The following is a 12,888-nucleotide window of genomic DNA, read 5'->3' as shown; positions in this document are numbered from 1 at the left end:
TCCCAACAGAGTAGGCTGAGAAACAGGGTTCTCACCACAGGGAATACCTTGGTCCGTGTGCACACACCTTGAGCCTAGCACTTGGAAGATGGATTCCAGGCTTTGGTTGCATGTCTTCCCCCAGCTTGGCCTGTATTTAATCCATCTAACGTCTCCCAAGCCCACAATGTTGCCTCATAGGCAGAAAAATATCTAGGGATGGTCGGTGCCACATCCACATGCAGATGTGCACCAAAGCCTCCAAAGCGAGGCACACTCTTGTTTCCGCTCTGTGTTAAACTCTGGTCACAATCCACTAACCTGGTTTTACAACCAGAAAAATAGTGGTTGGTGACTCGCAGGTTGAAAACTTGACACTGGCTCACTTATTCAGCCAGTGTATCTCATGCATGGGCGGTGACTCTCTCAGATCTGTCCCCACCGGGTCCCCAGCACCTGGCACCATGACTGTGGAACAGAGAGTGGCTTTCTGGGGGAGACATTTGTGGGAGGAAAGTGAGAGTAGTTCAACCCTTTCTTGTTGAAGCACAAAGACCTTAAAATACAACTGAAGAGCTTAGGGAGTCTGTACTGCAGACAGGTGATAAGATGGGGTCCCGAAGGGGAGAAAGTCTAGGCCACTAAGTTGGGCCCAAACTCCTGGTGATGTCTTGGGAGGTTTTCCATAAAAAGCTTCTATCTTGGTGGAAAGAGCTGCCCCCTTGGGGCACAGACAGGTGGCCCAAAACACCTCTGACTGACAGTAACTCCAGCCATACTGATCACTCGGGTCAAGTCCCATAGCGAGTCCTGACTTAGGGTGGTCTGAGTAGGGGAGGGGAATCCCCTGCATAGCCCTGTAACTGTGGATGGTGACACTGGCAGGGACAAAGAGACTTCATAGCCAGAGACATAAATGCAGTTGTGTGGGGACCTCTCCCTATGTGGATGTGGGTACCCGGAGGCTGTGGGGAATATCATCTGACTCAGTTAAAAGCATGATCAGCTTTGAGCATCAAGAAACTAACCAGAGCATTGTTTTCCCAGGTAATTAAGATGCTATTAATTAAACTCCCATTTTAAAGCTAGTTTCAAACTAATTCTTTATGACACATGTGCACACCCCTCATAAGGATTGTCCTTATCTCCTCTGGGCTGTAATGGCTCAGCTGGGGGCCAAGCCATTGGCTGGCACAGAGTGGACTGTCCGTGGGTTTGTAAATGAATAAATGACAGGTGGACCAATGCCATTTCCTCACTTGAACATCTCAGATGCCATCTGGTAGCAGACGGTGTGACCTGGAACGTTCTTCTTGTCTGATCCCAGAGATTGAGCAAATTCCAGCCTCCCTTGTGGAGGTTTCGTCTGCATAGTTGAAGGGCTCACAAAGCCTCTGTCCTTCTAGTGACGGAAAAAGGGGGTGGGGCAGGCACACCCCAACCTGTGCAGTGGGAGGAGGAGACCAAGGTCATGCTCTAAGGCAGATGTTCCAGATGGGAGTCCAGGCAAGGGGACTGGCGGAGGGAGTGGGGCGCTGGAGTCCCGAGGCCTGGGTCTTCAGCAGAGGGTAGTGTGCCAGGGCTCCAGGGAGCCAATTGGCTTTTCATGGCTAATTGAACGGAGCAATATAAGGATCCCTGTGTTTGGGATTTCTCTTAAGGATACAGTCACAGATGTGGAATGACTGGTTCAAACGGTAAGATCATTTTTATGTGCTTTAATTTGTATAACCAACGGCTTTCTAAAAGCAAGATGTGGATCCCATTCCCACTGTGAGGGTGCTTCTTTCCACCCTGACAGCACCCAGGGTTATTACCTTAAAAAACGAGCAAGCTACCTGGGAACTATGCCGTCTTGTTTAATTAATGTCCTTGATGATTAGATGTGAGCACCCTGCCTTCTGGTCTAGACCCCATCCTGGCCAAAGCTGGCCTGTCCTCCGAGTGCCTGCTTCACCTGCCTCAGGCCCTTCGCACCTGCTCTCCTCGCTGCCTGGAAAGTGGTCCATCTGCGTGCTTATTCCCTTGTCTTCTTCCCATCTGCACTTAATGACGAAGGCTTCCCAGACCACCTTGCTTAAAATTGCACCCGAGTACTCCTCATCCCTCCCTGGTTACTTTATTTTTTCCAATGTGCCTGTCACCATAGGCACAGTTTATAGATTATGTTGACTGTCTGTATCCCTTCCCTAGGATGGATGTTCCAGGAAGACACATGGAAAGGGAAAGAAGGAGAGGGTGCAGAGCTGAATGTAAGCTAGAAAGAGAGAAGTCATGCCCTCCCCCACCAGAACCTACCCCTGGCCCCCCAGACCCCGGGACCCAGCAACGACTGCTCAGCTGGAGTGGAGGGAGGAGCTGAGGGTGGTGAAGAATGGGGTGCCTCTTGGGGCCTGACCTCTCTTCTGCTCTTCGGGGGGTCTGGGAGCATCTCACTCACCCCGTCCCCCAGCAGAGTGTTAATGCAAGGGAGACCTCCGGGACATTCTCTGCCTCAGCTGCAGTTTGAGTGACAATGCATGGGGCTGAGTACACAGTACCTCTGACAGGGATGTGTCAGAGGTGAAGTGGCCTGGGTGGGGCACTGGAGGTGATAGGCACTGGTACCTTGAGGGGCTGTTGAAGTAATCCAAGGGAAGGGTGGGAAGGAGATTGTCCCAGGAGAAAGCCAGGCTTCAGTAAAGCCCAGAGGTGGAGAGGGTATTTAAGGGAAGCATAATGGAGGATTCATCCAAGAACCAGGTAGTGAAGGAAGGGCTATGCTGAGCCAACGACTTGTGACTTTGAGAAGCGAAGCAGGAGGGGAGAGGGTTAATGGCATCTACCTGCTGCTGGGATTATGAAAGTGCTGAGACACAGCCCAAGTGTCCTGAGCTGTGACCTTAACTAACCTCTGTCCCCACAGTTGCTGGTGGTCCAGACTGCCCTTCAGCCTATCCAGGGACAAGCCATCACTGAGATTGTCACCTGGCCCTTTTGCCTGGGGGGTATGTGTCCTTCTGTCTCAGAGCCTCTGGCTCTCAGGCCTTGATTCCTGAGTTCCTCCTCCCCTGCTCAAGACAACTGGGCTGGAAGGCTGCATCAGCAGAGAGCTGGCCACAGCTCTTTAGAAGAGAGTAGGTCAAAACCAGGCCTGAGCAGAAATGAAAGCTGCCAGGGTGAAGCCTGGGTAGGCTCTGTCTTAGTGAAAATCAGAGCTCACACCTTGCGAGTGGAGACACTCCCTTAGCAGCTGGCCCCAGGCTGGGAGACGTGCATCCCAGTTTCACTCACTGGGAAGGCAAGACCGTGTTCTCCAGCAGCCAGACCTGAGTGAAGGAGCCCAGACAGTCTCTGAATGGCTCGTTCCAGAGGCCTGGAAACCCCAGGAGACCCGAGGAGCTGCCGAGAAGCCTCTAGCCTCCCAGTGTTCTGAGTAACCCAGGCATCAAGCTCCATGGAACTGGACAAGCGGATTCTGCTCTTGACTGATGGAAAGACAGGTGACACCGTGAATTCTTTGGGAGGTCCCCCCTTTTAGTTGGTTCTTCAGCATCGGAGGCAGGATGTGGCAATCTTTGGGAGGCAAAGGCAGGGAGAAAGCTGCCAGCAGAGCTGCTTTGGCCTCGTTCTGAATCTGGAAGGCCTGACTGAGGGCTTGAGGTGAATGAAGGGTGGGCTCTGGGGCATATTTATGGACAGGAGGGCCATAACTGGTCTATCTTGGGAGGGGGGCTCACCCCGTGAATAGCTGCAGAACTGGCAAGGCCAGAGGGGACATCGAGGCTGGGGAGAGGACAAGGAGCCAAAGGTGCCCTAAGAAAGTAGGTGAAACCAGGGGAAGGGGAGTGGGGAGCGGTGCAGGAGGAGGAGGGTGCGACCAACATGCAGCCACAATCCTGATGGCTCCCTCACCCAGCACTTGCCACATGCTGTACCCAGAGCAACTTCCCATAGCTGCAACATTTACTCCCCAGCCACTCTGTGATCCACAAATTCTTGTCTGAACCCCAAAGCCTTGGGGGTTTTGGAATTGAAAATCTTTCTTATTTTAGCAAAAAAAAGATAATGCATATACTGCATGTTTTCTAAGTTTCCAGCCCCTCCACCCCGGAAAAGCCCCCTATAATCTAATGCATCAGTATTTTCTGCAGGGAAATGTGTGAACAGCCAACATTTTGGAGCATCAATAGAGACCATAAGAAACAGAAAAAAGGCTCATGTCAGTTCAGACAGGTTTTGCCACCCACTGAGTTAGCAATGGCACCCCACTCCAGTACTCTTGCGTGGGAAATCCCATGGACGGAGGAGCCTGGTGTGCTACAGTCCATGGGGTTGTGAAGAGTCAGACATGACTGAGCGACTTCACTTTCACTTTTCACTTTCATGCACTGGAGAAGGAAATGGCAACCCACTCCAGTGTTCTTGCCTGGAGAATCCCAGGGACGGGGGAGCCTGGTGGGCTGCCGTCCATGGGGTCGCATAGAATCGGACATGACTGACGTGACTTAGCAGCAGAGTTAGGTCAAGACAGATTTTGCAGCCACGTGAGTTTCAAGCCATCTCTTGGCATTTAGTTCTTAGATTTTGAAATGGCAGATTAGAGATTGTGGGTCTACTCATCCCCAAACTGAGGTTCTGAGAGGTATCGTGACGGCAGAAGTAGGAAGTGGCAGATCTGGGACGCGGGGGCAGGCTCTCTAATTCCAGTAACAGTCTCTGAACCTGCACAGCAGTGGAGGGGCACCTACTGTTGTTCTTAACAGCATGTCTGCAAGGCCACTGAGGAGGTGATGCTAAGAAACTGACTCCTAAAATCCCATATGGCCAGACACTTGGCTGTTTGGAATCCTGAGCAAGAACGGGACATCCTGGTAGACACAGGAGGACCCAGGTCAGAGGGTGGCTATGATTCAGAATCAGTCCCGTCTCCAACCCAAGTTGGGGCCCCAAGAGAGGGATTATCAGACACAGCATCCCACATGATCTTACCTTTATGATTTCTAAGAAAATGGGACCCTAGTTTCCACTTCTCAGAGAGGAGCCCGCTACTCACAGCCTTTCTGTGACTTGGTTGTGTCAAACACTGCTTTGTCTAGATGTGCTCCTATGTTCTTCCTTCCCCTAAACCCCCAGGAGCCCTGCTCCTCCCCTGGTAGGATGCCCATGGCTCCCTACCCATGGCAGGCAGCCTCCCTAGTTAACCATCCTAATTTTATTGGGCTATGATTGTGCATCCCTCGTGGTCTTTATCCCATGGGCTTTGTTATCACTGATTAACAGAAAAGTCTCAAAGCCCTTTCCCACATGCAGTTTTACTCAACCCCCATTACAGACTGGTGAATCAGGTGTTATTACCTGCCCCCATTTTACAGATGAAGAAGAGGAGGCTTGTGTTGGGGTACAAGCTTGTGTTGGGGTACATGGTGGGCTACAAGATCTCATGGTCAGAAAGCGCTGGAGCCAAGATGCAAAGTCGTGTCTGCTGACTGGGAACCATGGTCTTCCCTCCTCCGTGTTCCAGGGGGAAGGCCTCCGAGGCTGATGGCGTCAGCTTGTCACTCACTCAGCACGTGGAGCCCCTCCTCTCTACCCTCAGGAGGCAGGTCAAACTGGGTTTCTCTCGAAAAATAAGAAACTGACCACTCAGGGCCCTCTTTTTCTCCCTGCAGCAGCCCACTTAGCCAAGCAGCAGCACCCCCATATAGACAGGCCATGCGGTCCCCAGCCTCTCACAGGCCCCATCTGGCTACTGCACTAACTTCTGTTAGTCCGCTGCATACCGTGAGCATCTGAGCTTGTCATCTCTGCTTCTGACAAATGTCTCTGGCAAAATGGACAGCGATCTTCTTTTACATACTTCTTGGCACAGAAAGCTCATTGCTTCCTAAGGGAAGGGAAGACATGCAGAGAGCCATGTGGGTACTATACATCATGCTAGAGATTGCTTGATAGTGCAGTAAGCCTGAGAGAAATGCAGTTTTAGCTCTTCCATTTCACAGATGTAGAAATTGAGGCTTGGCAAGACTTGGTGATTTGTGTAGATCCTGCAGAACGTGGGGTCACCAGGACTAGACTGTCCCAGCCTGTCTTCTTCTGGAGCCCCTGCTCTTTCAGCTGCTGCGCCCAGAGCTCGTTCCAAGGCTCTGTGGACAGTATCATCTCCATCTCATCATCTCCCTCCACTCACTGCTGGTGTGATATCCCCGTGGGGTGTGACTGTGAATGCTGCCCGGGCTTTCACAAGAGAAACCAGGGCTGGTCAGATCAGGATGTTCCCTCTAATTTACTAACTGGGAGACTATGGAAAGAGAGAGGTGCAGGGTGTATAAGGTCTGACTGCCAGCACCCGGAATGCAGATCCTGCTTCCTGGGGTTGATCACAGGGTACTTTTCCAAGAGGAGAACCAAGATTCAGGGAAGTTGCTATCTGCGGGTCATCAATGTGAGAAGCATTGAGGTGAGAGAAGGAGGTTAAGCTGCAGACAGGACAGTCACAGTTCCCAGGCTGGGAGGACAAGGGGATGAAGGTGGCCAGCCTGGGAGCTGTTCCTGTAGACACAAGGCTGTGACCTGTCCATCCCTGTGTCAAACCTGGAAACAAGGTTTAAAGCGGCAGGCTTCCAGGTCTGACATAGAGTCAGTCGCTTTTTATTTCCTTTAAAAATAAACAGTTTAAAAAGTCTTAATTTATCTACATAAAAAATTGTAATATATAGTGGAACTATATGTAAGTTTGTTCTGTATTTTCCAGGTCTCCTGTAAATGTGTTCATATTTTTGTAATTTAAAAAAATTTAAAAAGAAGTAAAAAAAAAATCCACTAGGAAGGAAGAACCATGAAGGCAGATAATGAAAAACATATGTAACGTTTCTAAACGATTCTATGTAACTGAATCACTGCTATATACTTGAAACTAACACATTGTAAGTCAACTGTGCTTCAATAAAAATGTTTTTAAAGAAAAAAAAGCCGTTTATTGGCTAGGCAGAAGCTGTTTGGTGAAATAAAGAAACATGAAATCAACTCCTATAATAGTACCTGCCAATTTCAGAGAAAACTGAGCTGGGCTTGGATGCAGGGTGTCCTGAGCAGGTACCAGAATCCCCTGGAAAGCTTGATAAAGTGCAGAGTCCTGGGCCCTACCACCAGCAGTTTCTGACTCACTGGGTTTGGGATTTGTATTTCTAACAAGGTCTTAGCTGGGCTTTGCTCTGTTCCCTAAACAGGCGTCTGGTCCAGAGACCACACTGGCCTGGATGATTCCATTACTGGCCTTTGGTGCCACTGTCTGGCTGCTCTTGAGAATGACATGTTCTCCCTCTCATGGTATCAACATTCTTGGACAACTGTTTCAACAAAAGCTGGGAATGTGCTGACCTCTGTCACCTTCTCCCGGGCAGCACTGTGTCTACAGTGACAGTCACGAAACATCGCCTTCGTCCTCCTTGGAGCACTAAGCACAGCACACACATCGCACATTTGGGGCAGAAAGAGACAAAGATTTTCCCCAATTTATCTATTGAGGCATATAGCAAGAGAGCATGCAAGCGGGATTTCTAAACTGACTTACGCATGCTTTACCATATATAATTCATTCAAAGTAGTCCATAAATAAAACAAGCAGAATTTTTAAAGAAAGAGGATTTCATTATATGTGGCATATAAAAAAACATGATACAAACAAAACTTATTTATAAAACAGAAACAGACCTACAGACACAGGAAACACATTGATGGTGACCAAAGGAGAAGGAGGAGGGTATAATTTAGGAGTTTGGGATTAACATACGCACACTACTATACGGGGAAATAGATGGGGAAACGGTGGAAACAGTGTCAGACTTTATTTTGGGGGGCTCCAAAATCACTGCAGATGGTGATTGCAGCCATGAAATTAAAAGATGCTTACTCCTTGGAAGCAAAGTTATGACCAACCTAGATAGCATATTCAAAAGCAGAGACATTACTTTTCCAACAAAGGTCTGTCTAGTCAAGGCTATGGTTTTTCCAGTGGTCTTGTATGAATATGAGAGTTGGACTGTGAAGAAGGCTGAGCGCTGAAGAATTGATGTTTTTGAACTGTGGTGTTGGAGAAGACTCTTGAGAGTCCCTTGGACTGCAAGGAGATCCAACCAGTCCATTCTGAAGGAGATCAGTCCTGGGTGTTCTTTGGAAGGAATGATGCTAAAGCTGAAACTCCAGTACTTTGGCCACCTGATGCGAAGAGTTGACTCATTGGAAAAGACCCTGGTGCTGGGAGGGATTGGAGGCAGGAGGAGGAGGGGACGACAGAGGATGGGATGGCTGGATGGCATCACAGAGTGAGTGAACTCCGGGAGTTGGTGATGGACAAGGAGGCCTGGCATGCTGCAATTCATGGGGTCGCAAAGAGTCGGACACGACTGAGTGACTGAACTAAACTGAACTGATATATAAAATAGATAACCAATAAGGACTTACTATACAGCACAGGGAAAGGGAAAGTGAAAGTGTTAGTCACTCAGTTGTGTCCAACTGTTTGCAACCCCGTGAACTGTAGCCCACCAGCCTCTTCTCTGTCCATGGGATTTTCCAGGCAGGAATACTGGAGTGGGTTGCCATTGCCTTCTCCAGGAGATCTTCCCAACCCAGGAATAGAACCCTGGTCACCTACATTTTAGACAGATTCATTACTGTCTGAGCCACCAGGGATGCCCCAAATCAACTATAATTTTTTTTTTTTTAAAGTGGCTTTCAAACATCTACTTGAGACAGAAGATAGATGTCTACCTTTCTCAAAGCAGATCCCTAGACCACTTTTCTTTTGGAAGACACATGGAGGTCTGGCATGCGTTGCTGAAGAACAAGCGGACAGTCCATCTGTCCCCAGGAGAGGAAAATTAAGTTCCCAGCTGTGTTCAGCACTATGAGAAACATATAAGGCATTTACATATAAGGCATTTCCCTGGAATCTCTTATAGCAAGGCTTCCCTGGTGGCTCAGACGGTAAAGTGTCTGTCTACAATGTGGGAGACCTGGGTTCAATCCCTGGGTTGGGAAGATCCCCTGGAGAAGGAAATGGCAATCCAATCCAGGACTATTGCCTGGAGAATCCCATGGACAGAGAAGCCTGGTAGGCTACAGTCCATGGGATTGCAAAGAGTCAGACATGACTGAGTGACTTCACTTCACTTCTTATAGCAAGGAGCGTCATTGTTTTATTTGCGTCGGGGAAATGCTGACATCCAATGTCAGGCTATTCAGTGATTGAAATTTGACCTTGTTTTGCCTAATTTCTAATTCCTCCAAGCTCTTTGACTTCTGGCAGTGGCACATCATTTTCTGCAGGTATTTCAGATTGGGGATGAAGGGCAAGGTCCTGAACTACATTAAACAAAGTGGAACAGTTTTGGTTTGGGGGTTAGTTGTTGTTCTTACTGTGTTTTATTTTACTGCAGGACTTTTTGGAAACTTTCATGAGCTTATCCAGTGATTTCCAAACTATATGCATAAGTGTAAAAGACGTATTTCATAGCCTGGGGTATCTTGGTGAATGTCCCATGTGTACTTGAGAAAAATGAGACCTTTTCCGTGGAGCCTTCTACAGGTGTGAAACAGGTCAAGTTGGTGAGAACGTTCATATCTGCCATGTTGCTACTTTCTGTGTACTTGTTTTATCAATTATGGAAAGAGGAGTATTGAAATGTCTGAGTATAATGTAGATTTGTCTGTTTTTCATTATAGTTCTATCAGTTTTACTCCATATATTTTTAAGTTCCCTTATTAAGGGTCATAAACGTTTGAGTGTTATGTCCTCCTGATAGGTCGACCCTTTATCTTTATGAAATGCCGTTCTTCATCCCTGATAGTATTTTTGCTCTGAAATCTTCTTTGTCTGATGTTGATACAGCCACTGCAGCTTTTTCGTTTGACTAGTGTTAGCATAGCGTACGCTTTTTTCCACCCTAATGTTTAATCTATTTCTGTATTTATATTTAAAGTGCATTTCTTTCAGGCAGCATGTAGTTTTGGTATTGCTTTTTCAATCCAGTCTGACAATCTCTGACTTTAATTGGGTGTTTAAACCATGTACATTTAATATGATTTTTGATGTGATTCAGTTAAAATCTATCATCCTGTTTGTTTTCTATGTATCCTGTCTGTTCTTTGTTCCCTTTTAACTCTTTTCATGCTTTCTTTGGGTTGAATATTTTCTAATATTCAATTTTATCTTCTCTGTTGGCCTATTAACTCTTTGTTTTGTTATTTTAGCAGTTGCTCTAGGGTTTATAGTATATATGTTTAACTTAGTCTACTTTCAAGTCATATTAGACTTTTTCGTATACAGAGGTGGGTTTCTACTGGGGACAATTTTGTCCTTCAGAAGATAGCATGATCTAGAGACTAGGGCCCTCTAATGGACAGAAGACAGGGATGCTTCCCAAAATCCTGCAATGCATGGAGTAGTCCCTCACAATGAAAAACTATGCAGTCCAAAATACTAACCGTGGTGGAGAAATACTGACATCAAGTATAATAACCTTATAAGAGTGTATTCTCTCCAATCTGTATTCTGTTGTTGCCACTTTTTACATTTACATATGTTATAAATTTGATAACGTATTGTCTTCATTTTTGTTTAAACTATTATCTTTTTAAATTTTTATTTTTATTTATTTCTATTGGAATATAGTTGCTCCACAAAGTTGTGTTAGTTTCTGCTGTACAACAAAGTGAATCAGCTACATGTATAGGATTGATGCTTTTGAACTGCGGTGTTGGAGAAGACTCTTGAGAGTCCCTTGGACTGCAAGAAGATCCAACCAGTCCATCCTAAAGGAGACCAGTCCTGGGTGTTCATTGGAAGGACTGATGCTGAAGCTGAAACTCCAGTACTTTGGCCACCTGATGCGAAGAGTTGACTCATTGGAAAAGACTCTGATGCTGGGAGGGATTGGGGGCAGGAGGAGAAGAGGACAACAGAGGATGAGATGACTGGATGGCATCACCAACTTGATGAACATGAGTTTGGGTGAACTCTGGGAGCTGGTGATGGACAGGGAGGCCTGGCGTGCTGCGATTCATGGGGTTGCAAAGAGTCGGACACGACTGAGTGACTGAACTGAACTGATACATATATGCCCTCCCTCGTGAGCTTCCTCCCATCCTCCCGTCCCACCCCTCTAGGTCATCACAGAGCACTGAACGGAGCTCCCTGTGTTGGACAGCAGTTTCCCCGAAGCCATCCATTCTACACGTGGTCATGCATATGTGCAATGCAACTCCCTCCGTTCGTCTCCAGCTCCTTAACCCCTGTGTCTCCAAGTCCATTCTCCTAGTCAGCTTAAATAATTAAGAAACATCTTACACACTTACCCATATAGTTACCATTTTTGGTATTCTTTGTATAGACTCAGATTTCTATCTGGTGTTATTTTACTTCTGTATGAAGGATTTCCTTTAGCATTTCTAGTATTGCTGATCTGCTCATGATAAATCCTTTCAGTTTTCATGTCAGAAAAAGTCTTTATTTCACTTTTATTTTTGAAAGGTGTTTTTCATGGGGAATAGACGTCTAGATGGGTGTTTCCCCTGCCTTTACTTTAAACCTGTGACTCCGCTGTGCTCCTGGCCACACTGTCTGCAAAGAGAAATCGACAGGCATCCTCATCTTTGTTTCTCTGGATAAAACCTGTCCCTTTCCTCTGACTGCTTTTAAGATCTGCTCTTAATCACTGGTTTTGAGCAGTTTGATTATGATATGCTGATTTCTTCATGTTTCTTGTGCTTTGGGTTTGCTAAACTTCATAGACATATGGGTTCATAGTTTTCATCAAGGTTAGAAAATTTTCAGCCATTATTTCTCAAATATTTCCTGTTCCTCCTTCAATTATACATGTATTAGACCACTTCATATTGTCATATAATTCACTGATGCTGTTTTCATTTTCAAAAAATTCAAATTTTGTACAATTTATTGCAATGTTTACAAATTCATTAATCTTTTTTAAAAATTAATTAATTTTTTGGAGGCTAATTACTTTACAATATTGTAGTGGTTTTGCCATATATTGACATGGATCCGCCATGGGTGTACATGTGTTCCCAATCCTGAACCCCCCTCCCACCTCCCTCCCCACCCCATCCTGCTGGGTCATTCCAGTGCACCAGCCCTGAGCACCCTGTATCATGCATCGAACCTGGACTGGCGATCCATTTCACATATGATAATATACATGTTTCAATGCCATTCTCCCAAATCATCCCACCTTCGCCTTCTCCCACAGAGTCCAAAAGACTGTTCTATACATCTGTGTCTCTTTTGTGGTCTCGCATACAGGGTTATTGTTACCATCTTTCTAAATTCCATATATATGCGTTAGTGTACTGTATTGGTGTTTTTCTTTCTGGCTTACTTCACTCTGTATAATAGGCTCCAGTTTCATCCACCTCATTAGAACTGATTCAAATGTATTCTTTTTAATGGATGAGTAATATTCCATTGTGTATATCTACCACAGCTTTCTTATCCATTCATCTGCTGATGGACATCTAGGTTGCTTCCATGTCCTGGCTATTATAAACAGTGCTGCGATGAACATTGGGGTACACGTATCTCTTTCAATTCTGGTTTCCTTAGTGTGTATGCCCAGCAGTGGGATTGCTGGATCATAAGGCAGTTCTATTTCCAGTTTTTTAAGGAATCTCCACACTGTTCTCCGTAGTGGCTGTACTAGTTTGCATTCCCACCAACAGTGTAAGAGGGTTCCCTTTTCTCCACACCCTCTCCAGCATTTATTATTTGTAGACTTTTGGATCGCAGCCATTCTGACTGGCTTGAAATGGTACCTCATTGTGGTTTTGATTTGCATTTCTCTGATAATGAGTGATGTTGAGCATCTTTTCATGTGTTTGTTAGCCATCTGTATGTCTTCTTTGGAGAAATGT

Source organism: Bos javanicus, chromosome 28 (genome assembly GCF_032452875.1).
Source record: "Bos javanicus breed banteng chromosome 28, ARS-OSU_banteng_1.0, whole genome shotgun sequence".
NCBI classification, from domain to species: Eukaryota; Metazoa; Chordata; class Mammalia; order Artiodactyla; family Bovidae; genus Bos; species Bos javanicus.
Note: the sequence above shows the minus strand (reverse complement) of the source record.